This window comes from Falco peregrinus, chromosome Z (genome assembly GCF_023634155.1).
Source record: "Falco peregrinus isolate bFalPer1 chromosome Z, bFalPer1.pri, whole genome shotgun sequence".
NCBI lineage: Eukaryota > Metazoa > Chordata > Aves > Falconiformes > Falconidae > Falco > Falco peregrinus.
Window position 1 is genome coordinate 7146706 of NC_073739.1, and position 21323 is coordinate 7168028.

Consider the following 21323-nt stretch of genomic DNA (forward strand, 5'->3'; position numbering starts at 1 on the left):
AAGTGCCCAAACATTTCTGGTCTTCCAGTAATGCATTAAAATGTGTCTCAGCTCCTCTGTACACAGTGAAATGCTTGCTGAATGCAAAGTGAGGGAGGGCGAATTTCTCCAGGTTCTGTATGTCTGATCTCTCAAAATCTTCAAAATCTATCCTTGATCTCAGCAAACACAGCAGAGCACAATGTTATTTATGCATTCATTTATCTTTTCATCAAGGGCGGCTTATGTGGTCTTTACTGACTTTGGTTTCTCATCATCATCGCAGATCAGCATCTGCATTGTGTGCACTTGTAACAGGGATAATGGATCTCACTTACAATACCTACAAACTCAGCTGAGAGCCGTGCAAAGCAAATGGCCATAAATGCACCCATCCTGGCCCAAGTCCTGATGAATAAAAATGAAGATCTTGTCAAATAATAAAGTGACAGGTTAATTTACAGCATGGAATAGTGTGAACGGGGAAAGCGCCGCTTTCCCAATCTGTATGAACGGTGCCACCTATCTGCAGATTAGCAGAAAGCCTCAGATACACTAATTCAGAAATCGGGATAAACACATGTGATGTTGCTTAGTTTTGTAAATATCAGAGGAATGGAATTGATGATAAAGGAAAATGTGAGATTAGACACACACAGTTGCTTTCGAACCTAAAAAAACAAGATTTCCAACAAAGGACTGCTGTATCAAACAGTAATAAAGAGCCTCAAGCAGTTGTCTGTGCTCATGCCAGTTTTCATGCTTTAATTCTGCTGCCCTGTGGTTCTTAGCTTTGACATTGAGATCTGCACGGCCACCAGAGATAATTATTTCAACCTTCAGGCCATCAGGCGCTCATTTTTGATCATGGATATGTAAGAGATTTTTTTTCTTCCCCCCCCCCCCCCCCCCCCCTTCCCAGGCTTGCCAAGTGGATGTCAATAGGAGGGTAAAATAAGCAAAAATGGTAAGCATTTTAAGAGAAATTAAGATGCTGGGCTGTATGCTAGCTTTTCTACCATTTTTTTAGGCCTTACTATTGTTTAACATTATTCAGTACAAACTGAAAATACCAACAGAAATATTTGAACTGGTTTGAATTTTCCATTGCGGCATTGTTACAAACAGAAATTAAAAAATTAGCTTCGACTTCATAATGCTGCTGTCAGTAGCGCTATTCCAATACCCTCTAATCCCCTAACACAGTTTGCACACCATGAATCCACATTTGATACACATTTTTATGGTAACTCATCAAAATTACAGTAATTTTTCTCATCCACACTTAACACACGTAAGTTAGAACACATGATTTGTGTTGTGACTGCTCTATGGTAAAGTAATTTTTGAAGAATACTGATTTCAAGAGTTGCGTTATTAAAACCCACTCTGCATTGCCACCCATATAAATTATCAATTATAAATCAAATCTGTCCGATTGGAATTTGGGGATTGGCGTGTATCAGATGTTAAACATATCCCCAGAGTACAAAGCTGGCATGCTATTTAAATAAGACACACAACCAATGATATTTGCCATTAATGTTACCTCTGCCTAACATTTTAATACATGACATTTATTTTAGATCAATGTAGTTTCCAGTTACAGGTTAAGAGATCTCTGCATTTCTAAATTAACAGCATCAGATACTAATACATCATCTCATTTTACATACACTGCTTAATTACATGTTTTATCATTTGAGTCACTTACGTCCTGCTACACCCATTTTACAGATGTACAAAGCAAAAATGGTGTGCTTAAATGATCAACCATAACAAACCAATAGACAGATCTGAAATATTTTTTGGTATGCTGCATTACTCCTCTCATATGCAATGTTGAAAGAAAAAAAACAAAAACCCCAAACCAAGCAATAGTATGTTAAATCTATCAAACTTTTCTCTGAAACAGATTTGCAGCTAGGAATATCTTTCCTGAGTTTTGCAGTGCTCCAAATTAAGTGTGAGACTAAAAATTTAAACGCATGCATATTCTAAATGACACTATTTTGCAGTGGGGAAACTGATAAACTGAAGTGGTTGTGCAACAAAAAGCCACTGGAGATGTTCCTGCCAAAAAGACAGTGGGTATTTTTGCCTGAAAGATATTGGACTTGGTCTTGCAATTACAGCTGCACAGACAGGCCACAGGTGCAAGAGATACCAAACAGAACGTTGTGCACTTTTGAAGAAACAGTTTTACATGAAAATACTGGATTGTAGGAGCTTATTCTTTTTTTTTTTTTTTTTTTTTTTTTTTTTTTTTTTTTTTGTGTGTGTGTGTGTTTTGTTTTGTTTCCCAAGAAAGCAAACGAAATATAACAACTGTACAAAAGAGATATATGAAATGGTCTACCTTGGACATATTCCAAAGGTACAAATAAAATGTATTGTCTGTGCTAGTTTAATTGTATGTATGTTTACAGAAAAATCTGGAAAGAAAAAATACATTTAGAACGTTTGTCCTTGACATTTTTTAAATTAAAATTTTTAAAGTAAAATTTCTCATATTGTTTCAAGAAACATATTTAAGAAAATGAGCTAGCTTTCGGAGATATCATGTTTAATGGTTTCTGTCACAGCTCTAATCTACATTCATTTTCCTTTATGAAACAGCAAGAGTCAAAGTTAAGGCCATCCCTGGGCAAAGTAAACTTTCATACCTTCAGTTTTGCAAAACATTAATTTAATAAAAATATGAATTCCTCATACCCGAGCATAAGCCACTTCTCAACTCCAAACCCCGTTAACACTTCTGCTCTCCTTGGATTTCTTACTGCCTTAGAGGTATACTTCAGCAAACTGAATTCAGAGATCTTAGAGGTGTCACTGGCTTTTGTCAAGAATAGGTATGTTCTTTGAGAAACTGCTATTTTTAAGAGTCTGGAGTACCAGTGAGCATTAAAGCAGTTCACTCCAGGGTGGGAATGGGCATTACCTACAGGACTCACAAGGAACTTGCAGGGATATCTAGTAATGGATGGAGAAGTAAGAAAGGTTGAGATTCCCAAATGCCTACACTGCAGCAGGAAAACACCAAGCCACAGCTAGCACTATATAATAAAGTAATAAACTAAAAAAAGATATATTTGGTGCCACTTGGGGTCCTTTCTGTTAACAGCTGTACCAAAAGGCAGGTCTTCAGGTTAGCGGCTGTGACTAGGCAGGGCAGCCAGATACCGCAGCTTTCCAGAGGGCAAGGCAAGCATCTTGGGTCTAGATGCAACCCTGCCTGTCCCAACAGCTTCCCCTGATCCGCTTCTCTCTGCCGCTCTCCTCGGCAGCACAGCCCGCGCAGCCCCACGTTTTCTGCTAGCCCAATATGGCACACTCAGCAGTTGCTGCTTTTCGCTCCTTTCCAAGTGGGCACTATCCTAAGAAGCACGGATAGTGCTGAAGACAGTTTCCACGTCCTCAGCGTTGGCTCCCGGGGATGATGAGCAGTCAGTGTGGAAAATTCTTCACAGACCTTTGCAAGCAGAGCGTTTCAGTAGAGCTGCGAGTATGATGGGAACAGAGAAACTTTTGAATGTTCTGCCCACCACAAGACAGCTGGCACACAATTATCATTCCTCCTATTCTACAGATGGAAAAAGTGAAGCTCAGAGAATTGCCTAAACTCTTACAAGAATTGTGTGACAGAGGTCTGAACACAATCCAGATCTCCCAACCCTACTCTTTAAGTAACTATTTGGAGAATATGAACAACAAGACAAGTAGGGAGGTCTAATTGGATTTCACTGTCAATAACTCTGCGAACCACCCACCAATAGGCAGACTGGGTAAAATGTTTATGGTATGAAAAAGAGCCAATGGTACTGAGAAAGAATATGGCTTGAATAATCTATTCTACTATTTCATGTTTTTCTTCCCCTGCACCCCCCACCCTGTAGAAATTCTGAAGCTCGGTATGGAATGAAAAGAAAGGGGTAACTCTGATCATGCTATGCCACTTGGGAAGGACGGGCAGAAAACTCACAAGAGTTAATGCAGTCACATTTGACTTAAAACTTTTTGATATTGAGATATTCAGGCAAGCAGCATAGGAATAATGAGATAAGAGAACGCAAGGGTGTGAGTGCTATGGAAATATACATGTTAGTATGCAGTATGAAAGAGCACCCTCTGTTGTTTTTGGTTAACAGAAGCAAGTCTCCCGATACCTCAAAATAATATTTCAGTTCCAGAAAAGATTGAGATAAATCATCGCTACCGACATACAGATATCTGCAAACACTTCCCAGGGAGTTCAGGCACTGCGGTTTGTTTGGGAAGGAGGGTTATGCATGCTGAGAGTTACTGTATTATGGAAGGAAGAATATGCTGTGCCCTAGCAAACTCTAGTTGCCTAGACTAGAAGCTTTTTTATAATATAATATTGATTTGTTTATGCAAAATTAGCAAAAATTTAAATCTTATTAAGATCCTAAATCAGATATCCTGGGTGATTTTTATTTATGATTTTTACAGGGCATTAAGAGTTTTAGTTAAGGGTACGCATCATCATTAAATACAGGAGTCGCCAATACTAATTAAACCAAAGCACAAAATGTCTGATGACAGATTAGACATTCCAATCAGTTAAAAAGATGTGAGATGTGGCTGCATTCTAATGGAAGATGTTAAATATATCAATGACAACAGCGGAACTCTTAAGATGCAATTTCTGCGACCAAGACTGTGTTTTCCTTATTTAGAGCTAAAAATCTCACAGAAATTGAAAGTTTTCATTAATCTATTTCCTGCTACCAGAAATTACTGAATCTCTTAAGAACCTAGAACTTACAGAGATGGATGATGATCCACATGATTCAATGCCAATGATATACCAGTGAAGATGTAACAGAATGAAAATAAATTGTGATGTTACAGGAATAAAGTTGGATGCATCAGGTGCCTTCCACGGGTTCTGCTCAAAGTAAAGAGTTTAGATATGAAAAGATTTTAAAAATGTACTTTCCATCCGGCTCTGTACATAAGTGACTTTCAAAATTATACCATTAGTTAAGAGACCAAATTGAGAACCTTAGAAATAGCCAATAAAGTTTAGGTAAGATTGTAAGAAATATTATATTGCAAGGTTCTAAATAATGGTTTGTAAAAAGGTATGTGTTTTGTTTGACAAGAGTTCTCACTGAAAAACCGTGCTATTGAGAGTTTGTGAGAAAATTAAGTCACAATTTGATTGAGTATTGAGCTAGTGAAAAATCCTCCATGGTGTATTTTAAACACACAGTTTCCATGAAAAAATGTGAAATTTTGTAAATATGGAAAACCACATTGCATATGTATTCAGAACTATGCAGCTTAACAGTCAACACTTTCATGATTAAGCTTTGCTTTACATAATGTACAGGGAATGAGAGAAAAGTAAAATTTCAAAGAAAAAGGTTCCTTCCTGCAGATTTCAAAGATGCTGAAGCAAAGAGTTCCTCTAATGCATCTCCTGTCTGTCGAGTAAGATTTTTTTCACTGGAGGTAGTATGAATATGTCAATTACAGAATCATTTAACAGTCCTACCTTGAAAGAAGCTGCTTGCCACAAGACCTGACAACATACAATCTCTTTTTTCTGCTTGTACAGATTCCTGAATATTGAGGGCCAATCTTGAAAGGGACACCCAAGAGTTACTATAGTAATAACAGCTTTTCCTTTTACTAGTTCAGTTTTTCCAGCCAAACAGAAAAATCTGTCCCCAAAAGTATTAAAGATATATTTTGCACAGCAGCTGCTAAAGAAACCCAAAATAAAAATCAGGAAGTGGCAATATCTGAATTATGGTAGCAACCTTAACATGGCCCCCATCAGGCAATACACTGTAATGATCGATTACAACAGTGTGTATGGCAAGTTCCTGTACGAGTTCCCAAACAAGAGTGGAAAATGCAATGTTTCCTGCACTATTACTAATAAAGCAACTTCTGAATGATTCTATGCGTGTCAGAGAAGGGTCCATCAAAGTACAGCATATAAGAAATAAAACTATTGATTAGTGCTTAAACAGGAACTGATGGTTCTACATTTTTATCCATCATCTTATAACTAACATCCAATGTCATTAAAATTGCAAGAGACTGGAGAAAAACATTCCCACCCTGCATTTTTCTAACAGGTTTTCTCTGTGTTTTAGACACCATTCTGTGCTGTGTATCATCTGTTTCTCTGACTTCCTTCGTAAATACTCAGGTTCCAATGTAACAGGTATGTAGGCAAATGCATAACTTTATACACAAAACTATATGCAGAGAAACCACGCAGCATTCGAGTGTTTGCATGATCAGATTCCCTCTATAGATTCACTGAGATTTTGAAGAAATGAGGAAAAAACCATATTCATTAGAAAACATGACTACAGAGCCACTAAAATTGGCAAGCACAGTGTGCTGTGTTTTCTATAAGTATCTAAACTTTTTTTGTAAGTTGACTATAGTCCAAGCTGGCAGTCTCCCTTTAAATAAAACAAGAGCAAAAATTACATTAGCCATCTAAGTTTGCAGCTTCATTAACTTCATAGCTACCTTAGTTACCTGTCCCCTTCCCCAAATTACACCTAAGAAACACAGCACTGCACATCTATGCAGTTAAATTAGCTTCAGAATCAGCTACTGCATCTTCCAAAATGCCCTAAAGGAATATTGTTCTAGCTGGAAAAAAATGCCTGCATACTGCATGTTCCCAATCCCTCTGCTGAAATCATCCCACTTTTTTACCATCAGCAACATAAATTACATAGTTATGAGACACAAATTCCTTTTAATTATTTGCCTGTTTTTTCGCCTGATGCTTCACACGCTTGTTCCTCTCTCACCCCTCCTGCAGCACTGTTAAAACCCACCTATTTTACCCGGGCAGAGCTGCAAGAGGCAATTCGGTGTATAAAGTCTTCATGTGCTATGTTTCTAATGCTAGTTTAGGTACTGGCTCGGAAATAGGTGTAAACATGACATACTTTTTTTCTGCCTACAGCAAACAATTATCGCAGCTGTGGCACAGCCTCAGAGGCTTCAAGCACACTGCACCGAGCGAGGACCCCAGCCTGAGCCCTGGCGGGCTGCTGGACCCCCTGCCCCATTGCCAGCCCACGCTCCCTGAACAGGGCACAGGCGTTCACTCGTAGCAGGATCTCAGGCCATTCCCAGTGGAAGGCAGCCTCCCTTTGTTTCGGAGAAGTGCAGAGAGAGGGAAAAGTTTACCTGCATGTACGAGACTTATGCCATTTGCCCTCAGGGTCAGGGAGCGGACTGAGCTGGCTGTGTTTAGTTTCAGAGTACAGAAAATGTCAAAGTACACTGTGCCCAGGGAAAGCAGGGAGGGAGGGATGCATGGGGAGAACGCTCCATAAAACAGAGACAGACTGGTCCTGCCCCACGCATGCTGCCGCAGGAGGGACACCTGGGACCTGTGTCGGGGTGCTAAAGCATCAGATACCTCAGGTGAGGTCTCTCCCCCTGCCCCTGCATCTCGCCTGCGAGCACAGGAAAGCAGCGAGGCCAGTCCGATGTGGACTCGTACAAGTGTTGGATGGACGACACAGGCTTCCCCTGAAACTTGACTTTTGACACAGCAGTCAGAAAAACAGAGGCTGAGCTGTGGCCAGCTGATGGGCTGACTACTCTTGGCCTCGGTGTTTCCTCAAGCATACAGAAGACTGGCACATTCTGCTCCTTCTTAGGTAAAAAGGTCACTGCTTTTAAGCCAGGTGTTGTTAAAATCTGGTTTGGAGTTTTGTAACAGTAAGTGCAAGCTCACGGCAATGCTGACATGAGCCTAGCAAGCAGAATGTATCGGGCCACGTGAAAGAGATGAGTAGTTCTCCCCAGAAGCGATAACAGACAAAAAACTTAAGAGTGGAGAAATATTTAAATACTGTGCTTCCACTCTGAGAGCTGCCAATATTTGCTACTTAAAATTTAAACACTTCCCTTGAATCCCTTCAGGAAAGCTGCTGCATTCTCTGCTGTGTGAAACATTCATGCCTCTATGTCACCAATGAAGACTTTCAGTACTTTCAATAATGCATTCATTATGTGGCTTTACGCTACTGGCTTGCAATAGAAAAGTAAATTGAAAAGGAAAAATGAGATGGGAGAGAAGGTATAAAATACAGCATATGTTGTTCTTAGGTATGTGTAAAGTTTAATACAATATTAATCTACACTGCAATTTTAACCATTATCGAGAAATATAAATTTTGTTAAGAAGTAACTAGCACACTGGTAACTGCGCTCAGAATGTACCGGTTTTTGTGCATTTCTTAAAGACACTGCAATCGCAGTTATTCTGAATATGAACTTTAGCTCAATATGAATGGTAACTTTCTTGGATTTGCTACACAACTGCTTCAATAATTTCCTGTTTTGCAACCTTACGGTGTATTCCATACCACTAAGAATAGGAGAGATTAGCTGTTTTTTTCAGTTTTGTATCACCGACTTCTTTTACTGGTAAATCTAACATTTTCAAGATAACGTACCTCCAAAGCCTGCTCTGGCATTTACAGAAACCTGTGTTTATTTTACCACAGCTATGCCTGCCTCCTGCCAGGTGCAATTCAATGAAGTCAACAAAGAAACCAGGGACAATGCTGACCCACCCCAGAACTAGCCATGTGAAGAGGGCTCCCGTTAGGAGGTTGGCATTAGCCACTAGCGCAGCCCAATGGCAGGGGCTTGTAGAGCAGAACTGCTGATGCTGAGGATCTAGCATCCACCACGCCACCCAAGTTTGAGTGAACTGCACCTTCTGACTTGGTTTCATGTGCAACAAATCCAGTTTGCCTGCTCTCAGATGGTGCTGGGATGACAGTGGAAGCATGGTGAGGACAATGGGAAGACACACTACAGAAGCACGCTACTGAACCAAGCTAAATCACCATCAGATGCACTCATCAGCTCCCCTTCTCCAGCTGTAGCTCAGGTCCCAAAGAACTCATGTCCTGAACAGATTTTCACAAACTGATGAGAACCATCAGAATAAAGGAAAACGATGAAGATGATTTCTCAGCCTCACCACCAAAGTCACGGATGCTGTATGCCCTGTGCACACCCAGTGCTCTGCAGTGAAGCAAGGAGATGAATAGGAAAGCAAAAATCACCCCAAGCTGAACAATTTGGAAAAGCAGAAGAGGAAAATGGGAGGGCATAGAGTTACCGTAAAGGATGGAGGCAAGGAGTAACAGAGACAGTGAACACCTGCGGAATTAAAAAAGGAGAGAAACAAACAAGAGAAACGCTGCAGAACGTGTTCTTGAAGATCCAGGAATAAAATAAACATACTTCTGAGTTTCACATACTGGTTTGTAACCGATTTTTGTTGTTTTCGAAGAAACACCCAGCTCAGGACAGTCTGGATTTGATTCTCTTTAAATCTATGAAGAAAACAATCCCAAACTACTCTAAAAGCATTTGTGAACACACTACACCTCTCAAAACCAGACCCAGCATACCAAATTCAGGATTCACAAACACGTAAGCCCCCTCGAATCAACAGTGACTTTGATAAAATACTAGCTTTATGTGTGTGTCACAGGTCAAAGCCTCTAAAAGCCAAGGTAATATTTTACTACACAATAAAAGAATAGCTTGAATAAGTGTACTGAAACCTGCAAATGGTAGCTGTGATATATACTTTGGCACAGAGTACAGTCAGCAGGTTAGCAGTAAAAGCAATAATAATTATTTATGCACAATGGCATTGTAGCAGAATGCCAACAGGTCACTGCATTCTGTTTTCAACCTCAGAGAAGACAACAGTCAGCTAAACGCTGCACCTCACGGCTTTAAGTTCAAAACATTAACTAACTTACGCTTTTTACCAAAATCCTACCCTGCTGCCCCTCAATCAACAGACAGAACAAACCCAAATAATTTACTCAGTAAACCCACAAAATTGCAATCAAGTTGTCAATGTTTCAGCACTAAAGACAATCATTCCAGCTTGCAGAACTGACAAACTTGGAGCTAAATTTTAAGTTAAAAAACCTGAAGTAACTCCTGTCTGAATTAATTTTACAAACCGACATATATTACAAAATTCAAGCATGCAGGGAAACGTTTTTCCTAATGGTACTTGAACTTCTCCATACCTTCCTTTAAAAGATTTGCCTTTTTCCTTTCTACTATTCTGAATTGAGTTAGGCAGCAGAAAGAGATACATAATACTAATTAAATGGTCATGAAATGTGGATTATCACCTGATTTGAATTTCTCACTAATCATATATAAAAATATCGAAGAACACTTTAGATGCAAGAATGTACAACACTTTACTCTCTGAGAATGGACAGACACCAAGGATCAGTGACGTGAAAAGATGCCAGGGACCTCATTTTAATGTAGGTATACTTCATTTTGGAGATCTTTAACTGCTGGCAAGTATTTGCTGGAAGATAACCCTTTGTGAAGGATGGACTCTACTTGCCTGGGAATTGGTGTTCTGGGATGGAGACTGAGCTATAAGGAAATGAGGTCTCATTTAGAAAAGCTCCATTCCTGACTCAGTTCAGGGCATCTTGGCACCACGAGGTACCATATGACTCATAACTCTGTGGTGAACCATTTTCAACATGACCCTGGCAGCCTCACAAGGGGATAAGTCCATGGGATACTAGAATCACAAATAAAATGTGAGGTAGATTTATGAAAAATAATAAACAAATGAATCAATACAAAACACCCACAGGAGAAACAACTCAGCTGAATTTCAATAAAGACATCTTACGATACCATACTGTTAAAAATAAACTTGTCAACAAAGTAATGTCTTAATGTCGTTACAACTGCAAGAGGATAATGACTACATTAACAGGATCAAAGATGGAAAATCCTGAACTGGCCATAGATGTAAATACCAAAGAGAACAGACAAATAACACAAAAGAACCTACAGGGCTTTCAGATTCAGATCTCTATACAGAAAAATATAAAAAAATGAGATTAGGATCAAAAAAATAACACTGAATAAACCAGGGAAAATAGCTCAAAGACCATACGTGTAATGAAAGAAATAAATTCAAAAGGCAATAAGTGACCTTGGGATTATATCCGCTGCTAAACTTATATTAAGTCTGCAGAATACTACGGTAGGTTTGCAGAATAACAAGGGTAGAATTGAGGAAGAAAAAGAAAAAAAGGTTGGGAAATCTCAGGTAATAGACCTCTTTTATATTCAGTTCTGTAATCTCCCTATCACTTTCAATATCAGGATACTGAAGTAAGAGGTCATTAAGAGAAAAACACACACAAAAAAATATTAAATGCTGAATCACCAGTAAATTGTTACATTTAGCTGAGAGGTAGCTACGCAGGAACACTTGAAATGTTGAAGTACATGGTAAGAAAGACAAATACTGGAGCGACAGAGAAATATAACTAGGAATAGTCAGATTAAATAAAAAAAAAACAAAAAAAAAAAAAAGAGGAAAAAAAAAAGGAAAAATGCATGCTACATATCAGGAAAATCTTCCTGATGGCGAAATCGTGGAATAATTTCGCAACAAACTAGAAGAAACACTCAGTGGCATAATGAAGGGAACAATGCTGAACTAGCAGGGGGGCAGACCAAAAGATTTTAAAAGTATTTTCTCCATCTAATTCTAACGGACTATTAAAGGAGACAATCAATAGTCAGGGAGGTAAGTTATTTTGATAAGCTCCATGGTTTTCATTCTTTCAGAGGTTGAAGTTGGGAGAAGAAAAAAAGAGGAAACACCAAGCTGTGTGCTTTCTTACAGTTACTGTTTCCCATTGTGGATGTTACCATTATCTTTACATATGAAGAGAGATTGAAATAATCTAGAGAGGTCCCCCACACTACAACACTGAGATAAAGAAGAACTTAAAAGAAACACCACATGGTCTGGCATCAAATTAAATGGGGAAGAACAGAGTCATGTTTCCTGGGGGAAAGAGACTGAATATTATGAGGTTAGTCACACTATTAGTGGGGCCAATAATGTCACTTAGAAGAAAAATAAGTGTGATCTATAACTAAATTTTTCACACCGTTTCCGTTTGGCAGAGAGACATACTGCTGTACTGAAGTTAAAGAGTAACGACACAATTCTATCAGGTAGACGCAGTGAGACAGGAATACCAGCCATTTGGGCAGCTTTTTTCAATAATTCAGCAAAACAGCTGAACAATAGGTGAAATTAGAGACTAAGAGGTGGCTTTTGTCATTAAAAAATATAAGCAAACCCAGTATTTTATACTTATTTTAAAGTATAATACGATGCCAGAATATACTTATATTTGAATATTGTATTCACATTATATTCAACACATTTTTACCCACAGTCAGAGCACTAACAATTTAGACTGAATGGCTCAGAAAACAGCAGGTTTTCTTTATTACAGATGCTCTTAGTGCACTTAATGTAATCAGCTGCTTCAGGAACAGTGTTAAACGCATGAGCTAGAGGAAAGCAGTTTAGAAATAGACTGGTTAAAAATACTGCTTACCAAAAGATGCAGGAAAACAAGCATGGTCAAATGGCTTATGCACAGAACTACAAACAAGCAAACTCAACTGTAAACTAGCTGTGTTACTTTTAGTCAAGTCACAAGCCTGTTGTGTCTCAGTATCTGTAGCTGTGAAAGGAGTATAAATAATATCTAACTTTCACTTCATGAAGCTTTGGCTGGAAACCCTTTGGGGCAGGTAACAGGGGTCTCAACCTACTCTTCTAAAGACTGAGCAAGTGACAGCCCCCCCAAAAACCTATTCAGGATGCTGCAAGAGGAAAAATTATTTGAGCAATACAAAGTTCTAGATACGTGTCAAGCATCTAGCACTAGTAGACTGTGTTGTACTCGATACCAGTCTTTTCTATTGGTTTTGTTCCATGTGACCAGTCCAGAAATTAATGAAAGAACATACCCACTTCCTGAACTTTTCTAAATGCTTTGTAATGGTTAAGTACTTTGTAGACTAATAAAGGGCAGTAATTTCAGGACACTGATTATTAAACGAGCCAACAGCCTCAGGAAAGTAACTTCTCAAAAACCAGCGATGAGATGAGTTTGGGGGGACAGGAAGGACAGCACAGTTTTCAGTGAATCCACAGAAGTGGGACACGAAAAACAGGGGGGAAAAAAGGAAGGACAAGTTCCTATGTGAACTGCGAAGCTGTTTCACCACGGCCTTCCAAACCACCTCAGCCAGGACGGATTCTGCTGTATGTCTGCATGTACAGCAGGTTCAGCACCCTTTGAAAATATCCCTGCTCACAGACACTGTAGACCTCCTTGTGTCCTCCCCTGTGATGGCAGGGAAGGAAAGATCCCTGTGCCAGCTCCTTCCTAGTTCAATGGCAGTTTTGGGAAGGCAAAGAAGGGTTGGTTTGGGGGCTTACCACCCCTACAATATTTTGAAGAGCTGCAGTTGCAGCATGCCACCTTTCCACTTTGTGCATACACCAGTATGCTTGCCTCTGTAATGGGCAAGCGCCTCCAGGCAACACCTGTACTGTTCAGACAATTACTTGCTAGCCTGAACTTGGCATCAAAACCAGTCCTCCTATCACAGGCTAAACATTTTATAAAAGTATGCAGCTTGCTTTTCTTCATGCTTCACAGACTTCACATTCTGGCATGTTTCTGAAGCAAGCCAAAGACAATGCATATTGGAGTATGCCTGGATGTTTGGATGGAAAGGTTCACCTTCTAACTGATAACAGATGGAGACACAATGCATAACCCACTACATGATTCATTTAAAGACTCTCTCTCTCTCTCACTAGGCAACTTAGCATTTCAATAATCAAACTACACTCTCAGGGAGCTGGGAAGGGTATAAAGGGTTGGCTCCTTCCGAGATAACAATGCCAGACTCTGCAAACAAGGTCAGCAATGAAAGTGGCTTTGGAAAGAATACCAGTAAGTTAATTAATGGATTCAGATAAAACTCTGAGCTCATCTTAGAGATGAACTTATGCTGCCAAGTGTCAAGAAGGGAATGCTTTCATATGTTTTCTGTGTTTAGCTACCATTCCCAAAACCTCACAAGATCTATCACTGTTTTGATGGAATGCTTGGATGAAGAGGACAGAAGGCATCAGCTATCAAGCCACACACAAAGTTTGACAAATGATGTCACATACACGCACAACACTTACCTAGCAGCTGCAGACACATATACACCACTGATACTGGGTTCAAGCCCTTGTCAATAACTGAAGGTAGCAAAGCCTGTCTTTTGGCAGGCATGGGTTGATCAAAGTTCCTATGAGCACTCTCATCTGAAATGCTGTTAGAGATTATTCCTTTGCTCATAAGGAATTCCAGCTGAGAGGAAAAGATAGTCCACACACAGAGGGACCGACACATACTCTACATGCTACCGTTAGTATCCTCAATTTTGCAAATATTCCCAGTGATGTGACAGTGCTGAAGGGTGGTAGCCTGTATGAGCAGGGCACTACCACAACTCTCAGATACTTCATGTGGGTTAGAAATATTGAGAAGTTAAGTCAAAACCAAAGAAATAGCTGTGGATATGGGATGGTGCAGGCAAACGTGGTAATCTCTATGGGTTGGAATATTTGTTGAGTTCAGGTATAGGATACAATGAAGACTTGCATTTTTTCTTTGGAAAACTTCTTCCCCTGAATTATGATGGCAACTCGTCTAAAGAGTCTAAACAAAGCAACAAGGCCACTTCTCTTGTAAAAGGCTCTCATGAGAAGTGTCCTTCAAGAGGAATGTGGAAGAGAGGTGGATTAGGGGTAAAAAGTGGATTTACATAGTGCAACAATAGATAATGAACGTTATACTACATCAAATAAATGGGGCAAGGTGCCTTTGAAGGCTGTGCCTTTTTCCCATCAAATCTCTTGATGAAGCATATGTGCGGTAGGCGTTGCTGAGGAGGAAGAAAGCTGGTGACTTTTGTTGTACTTTGGCTTTTCTGAAGCAATTTACCTGGAGAGACAATATCTACTTCAGCTGAGGGCAGCTGAGTTCTTACTTTTCAAGCAAGTATCTGTAGGTACTCTTTAATTTGTATCAGGAACAGGCCTTTGTAATCCCTGGTCCTCAAAGCCTGACTATGGCATCCATTTCCCTGGAGATGTCATTATGTTGAACACATGATCACCCAGACACCACTCATCTGAAAGTGGTGAAAACAGTAACCCTTGCCACTTCTACAACCATTTTTGCTACCAACTGTCCTTCTTTATTTCCTAGAGTTTCTCCTTGATGCTACAAAAAAACCCCAAAACCAACAGCATAAGTGCCACTTAGTCTCAGACTAAAAAGAAAATTTGGCACAGAAATTGCCTTAGAAAAGGAAAGGAATACAACCATTTTTGAAAATATGTCCAGCTCTGTATTGGTTTTGCAGTTGAGATACTGCCGAATGTTTTCTCCCCCTCCCTTCTCTTCTATCCAACCTTCAGCCTGATGCCGAGTTAGAAAACTGATCTTGATACTTGTGAAAAATCATAGCTTCAACAACAGAATATAAATTCTAACATGCACATATAGATATATCTGTACTACGCACACAGAAAAACTATGTGGCTGGATTTATTCACTTTACTGTATTATTGTCTCTTTTTTACACAATGTATACATTCTCAGTTATGAATTTGAGCTTTACAGGCCTACATCTTCATAAAAATAGACATGTTTCAAATTCTACTAATAAACTTTAAGGAAAATCCCTATAACTACATTATTATTGTAGTTTGAGATAAACCTTAATGTGCAGTTAAGAAGAAGTGACATAAGATAAAAACTGTTATACCAGCTGCTTGTCTAGTCAGAAATCCCACCATCTTTATCTCTTAAGAAAGATATATTTTTCACGTAAAAAGAAACATCTCTCTTTAATAAAGCAAAGATGTTATTAAAGTAAGCCCATGTCAGCAAAGCTTATCGACTATGTGATATAAACCTTAAATGCAATCGTAACTATTTCAGAAAGAATACAAAAGCCACATCAAAATGATACAAGACTAAGACTCACAAATGTAAGGAAATTATTTCCAACTGGCCACAGAATATGGAATTATCTTTTTCTGCAACTCACCGCATTTTACCTAGGTAATGTGGCTCACATGGCAAAGTACAGTTCTAAAATAATTCGTTGTTCAGAGACCCTTATCAGCTGCAAAGCCAAAGCTGGAGCAGGGCCATATCAGCTGCAGAGCCAACACATAACAGAGTGAAGAGTGGAAAGGACAGATTGCAGTGTCTCCCCATTCTACTGCTGCTATTGCAAAATACAAACCTCCGAATTTCCATCCCGTTTGTTACATGAATGTCAGTTTATTATTCAAATGGAACTATGGCATATTAGTATGAAAAAGAGTGAATCAGAAGACAAATTTAGAGATTCTGCTACAAAAAGCCTTTTTGTCCTTTTAGAAAGGTTCATTTTTGAACAGTTCAAGGTTCACCTTGCACAGTAAGATTTCTAATATTATACAAAGATAAAAGAGCACGAGTAGTCTCAGTACCATTTGTTTTTTTTAAAAAAATAAAATAAAATCCCAGAAGGACATGGCATAAATCCTTAACTTTCATTTAGAGCCTGAACAAAACAAGCATGCACACCAAACAAGAAAGCGGATGGCCCCAAACCCCAATTCCCACCTCAATGTCAATCAAAACTCAGCACCTGTAATGTGTGTTTTGATTTTTTTTTAAATGAGGAAGGAATGATGCAAATGGTAACATCTAGACTTGTCAGCTGTACACCAAAGCTCCCATTCAGCTGAACATATGCTGAAATTGAAGCATATTGAAACAAAGCCCATGTCAGCCAAACTGAATTCAAAGTGGCTGAGATACTAAGGCCACACTTCTGCAAGACATACATGCGTATGATAGAACTGAAGCACAATCTTAATCTTCCATTAGTACAAAAACATGTACGACAGCATCACCTTCATAGTAATACCTGTTATAACTGTGGTTTTCATTACTAAGACCTCAACACAATTTTACAAGGAAAAATGCTAGCTATCCTTCTGTAACAGGGAGGTGCTGGGGTCTGCCCCAATCACCCAATCACCAATCTGCCCGTGCCCTCTGAACGTCGTTCAGACCACGCTGCGATGGCGTGGGATGCCTTTTAACATAGACGGCGCTACTCTGCTGAACCCAGCTCCAAGTACTGCAATCAGAGTTACAAAGGAAAAGCTGACGCTGCAAAGGAATGCTGTATGGAGACAGTTTGGTTTTAGAAACTGCTTACAAATGATAAATGCAGGGGCTAATGTACCTTTGTGAAAAGAACAAGCAGACTCCCCCTAGAGCGGGGATCACCCCAGGCATCCCATGCAAGGGCAAACCTGGCTCTGGGTGGACCCTGCACCAGTTCAGCCACGCAGGATCGGGCCATGCTTGCAGAAGTTAGGTGAAGATACACAACACCAGCAGACGAGACTCTGCAGAGCGTGGCAGCCGCTTTCTCAGGAACGTAATGTGAACTTTCAAACGAACACAGTGCCTTCTATTTATAGGTAGATGCAAGATTTGGCTCAACTAAGTAATACGATTTTAAAGTGCAATTTAACAGTAGCAACTTATTTAGATAGCGCCTGTATGCAACAGCATTTTCCTTTCTGTTAAACACTATGTAATTTTCTTATTAGCTATGAGAAACGCATACTACTAGACTGAAAATACAAACTGCACCTGACATTCCCAATCCATCTGCCTAATACATGATGCCTGTATATATTTTCAGATATGCACAAAGAAATGACTTTCCTGTAAAAGAGATCTTTACTATCTGCCGCTCTTTTTGGAAGTTGGTGAGATCTCACAGTGTAATCATAATGAAGTAATGTATTTTCATTTAGATAGCTTAATATGGGTTTGGCATCTATGTTTACCACATGTGTCTGAAAATGCTGATCTAATCGTATACAACAGAGCATAAACCTTTGCTAAAAAAAACCCGGACTAGGTATAGTCTTTATTTATTTCAGTCATTTAAATTATAATTCAAGCTGTGTATCACAAAAAGCACACATATGCATGATTGGCAACCCCCCCTCTGTATTTATAACTACTTAAAAAGATTACATATATAATTTATAACTAATTCTAGAAATACAATAACTACGTTAAAAGTAGAAGATAGAATAATAAAACCACTGAAAATCACTAATTGCTTTAGATGTTCAGTGTGTCTGAGCTGCACATTTTAAGAAGCACTCACGCCAAACAGCAGCTACAACCCCGCTACAAAATGAGGGACCTCTGAAAACACTGGCAAACTCCTGGCAAAAGCAGGGCTATGAAGTCACATTAAAGTGACCTGTCTCCTCTCCTTTGGGATCCCTCTGTCCTTCCCCAGCACCGCTGCCAACCAGGGCTGCCCTCTGCCGACCACCCTCCTTGCCAGGTCCCCAACTGCAGCAAAAATTCATTAGCACAGGGGGTGGCAGATTGATTAGATACTCTGCAGACAACCAGTTTGGAAACAAGGTGTAAGGTTCCTCTTCAAAGATGCAAACTTTCATAGCGTGTTTATGTGGAAAAGAAAATTAAGAATTTTAATCTGTTGGAAGGCATCACACCTGATTAATGGCTCTACAGTCACTGAGCAGGTATCACCAGTTTATCTGTAGCTGACCGTAAGATATAAACCTAATTTATGGAGGAAATTTGTGTATGAAGAAAATGAAAATAGCATGAAAATAATTTAGAATTATTAAAATAATCCATAAATTAAAATATCCTGTAAATGAGCACTCGAAAGATAAAAGGTGTTACTTTATTATTTTACCAAATTAATGTTAACCTGCATTAAAAAAACCCTGTTCTATTACCATGTAGAAATGGTAATAGTACATTTTAGCCTCATATTTAGAAATAATGCATACCAGAATTCACAAATAAAATTTAAAATATACGTTATCAATGTGGTATAATTCACAAAGGTAAATCCAAATAAACATTATGAAAATAAATTATTGAAGCATATTCTGAAATATATACATGCTCCCTACCTTCAAGTTACTCTTTATTACTCACTCTCTGGTAACAGTACGTTTCCCACAGGGATCGATTATGTAAATCTATACATATCAAAAAATGTATGAAGCACATTTGAAACAAAAGACCAGACTGAGACTCAACTTTAATGTATCTGAAAGTAAGTTATACCAACTACCATTTTCCCTGCTAACTTCCTTCACTCTCTAATTATATGACAACAGCAAAACCTATGAATATAATTTGTGAAACTGTCTACACTTTAAGACTCTTAATAGAACTGTAAATTGAAAGAGCAAACAAAAATTCTCCCACAATGTGTCATACTTTGCAGTAATATTTTAGAAAGAAATATTACATGGTAACAGATATAGGTTCTGATATTCTCTTTGGAGCCAAATTCATCACATACATTTGAATATTCAATATGCTGACAAACAGTTATGACAACATCCTTGTTCCTACCACAAACAATTTTTGAAGATGGTGGTCTTACCATTCAACTAAGAAAGTAAAATTAACAACACGGCATCTTGCAGTCTGTGTTCTTACCAAGAGTCTCTGTAGTTTTACGCCTGAGGAAATACACATCAAGTATTCCTGAAGTGTGTTTCCACCTTTCACGCATCTAGAACTTGGTAAACCTGTTAACGTTGCTCTGCACCGTGAATACACACATTCACAAAAGACCCCATCAATAGTTAATATATTTGTTATTTCATTATTGTCTGCATGCTGCAGTGTGTCAATTTTCAACCCTTTAACATAATTTGGGTTCTTCCTTACAGACTGAATATTATTTTTATATATGGGAAGGAAGTGGTGAATCACTGCCAGCAGTGATACAAAGCACAAAAAATGAGTTCTTTCACTTGAAAGATTTTTATCTCCTCCCTACTGCCTTCAGAGGCAAGAACTTATTCAACAAGTACTATCAGTGCTTCTTATGTTGGAAGTAAGGTTGCTTAAAATATTAATCTGATGAGGAGTTGAAACCGTAAGCTTACACACAAAATGCAGGAGCCAGGCTACTTTTCTTTTGTACCTCAAATAAAAAGCAACCTGTGTTTACCTTGAGAGATTTGAGAGATTTTCTTATCTGGAATTTCTACTGTCTACCTTATGTGTTTTGATATATAATCCGGTATAAAAATACTTCCCAGCATCCATCTGATCTCAAATGGAAGTAACCTTAGTCCGTATACGAACCAATGTTTTTAACTTCTCATCAGATTAATATATTGTCATTTTAGGGAAGACCTCTCATGGTTTCAACATGTATTATACACCTGGAGGTGGATTACGCAAAGAAAGAAAGAAAGAGATATGAGTGCACTGGCTACCCTAATGCACACGGAATCTGCTGCAATTTTCCTTTCCATTGTACGAATTACAAGCGAAGAGATCTGACAAATTATTGTCTCATTTTCTGCTGCTGAGAATTTGTTACCATCTACACAAAGCCACGTGCCTCAGCCTCACAGTCTACCAATGTGGCTGCAGAACCAGCATTGCCCCCACCAAGACAGTTCCCATACTCCCATTTCTGAGTTTAGTTTATTTTACATTGCTCTTCCCTCCCTTTGATCCTGCCTGGTACGCAGCTGGCTCTGAGCTACCCTGGGTGGTCTCCTGTCAGATCCCAGCGATCAGTGTCTCTCTCCACCGGTTGCCTTCTGGGGGGACTCCTATCAGCTGTGCTCTTACACGCATCTGACAACTTTATTAGCTGGCTCCGATAGCACTGCAGAACATCTACACGGCACGCACACCCTTCCTCAAACAATCCCACCTTTGTAGTTGACTTAGAACAAATAATTCTATGAACACTTCAGCTTTTATACTCAATAACAAGGTTGAAATGAAGAGAAATTTCACATTATGTGCAAGCCGGGGGTTGGTTTTCATGTTTGGGCTCAAAAAATCAATCCTGGATTGATTTTTGTGTATATATCGTTATTGTCAGAGGATTAATTGATGAATTTTTCATTTGATGAGTCAGGTGGAATAGGCTCCAAGGCACACAGTGAGGAGAATTTTAATTTACTCTGCTTCTCGGTGCTAAGCAGCAAAATTATCAATTGCGACACTTAAGCCTGTTACGATATTCCTTGCTCAAAAACAATGTCTAGAGTACGTCTGAGTGCAGAGCTGAATTCCTGAGTGTATGCACATCCCACATTAAAACTGGCTGAAATTAGAAGTTTCTGAACAGATTTTAATTTTGTTTTTTTGAAAATACCCTTTACTTTTAAATCTTCTTTGCAGATTTTCACACTTACTATCATTAAAACCTACTTGGAATTCGGACTTTGGAAAAAAACAAGCCCAGATTAACACATGAGTTCTCAATTCAACAGAAGGTATAACCTCAGAAGTTTCACT

General features: G+C 39.0%; 1 protein-coding gene and 2 long non-coding RNA genes across 5 annotated transcripts in view; 1 reads left to right on the forward strand and 2 right to left on the reverse strand.

Moving 5' to 3' along the window:
- The window catches only part of FAM172A (family with sequence similarity 172 member A), a 270279-nt gene that overhangs the window by 153824 nt on the left and 95132 nt on the right, over positions 1–21323 (reverse strand). The gene's annotated exons all lie outside the window — the stretch shown is intronic.
- On the reverse strand, positions 885–6126 carry LOC129782695 (uncharacterized). The gene is made up of 2 exons (XR_008744719.1): positions 4769–6126; positions 885–3478 (listed from the first exon to the last, which is right to left on the reverse strand). It is a non-coding gene; the product is annotated as an uncharacterized LOC129782695 (long non-coding RNA).
- LOC114012028 (uncharacterized) lies at positions 7283–10737 on the forward strand. 2 transcript variants are annotated; one of them, XR_003554208.2, is made up of 2 exons: positions 7283–7655; positions 8508–10737. It is a non-coding gene; the product is annotated as an uncharacterized LOC114012028 (long non-coding RNA). The 2 variants fall into 2 exon arrangements; XR_008744718.1 differs by having other exon boundaries at positions 7283–7416.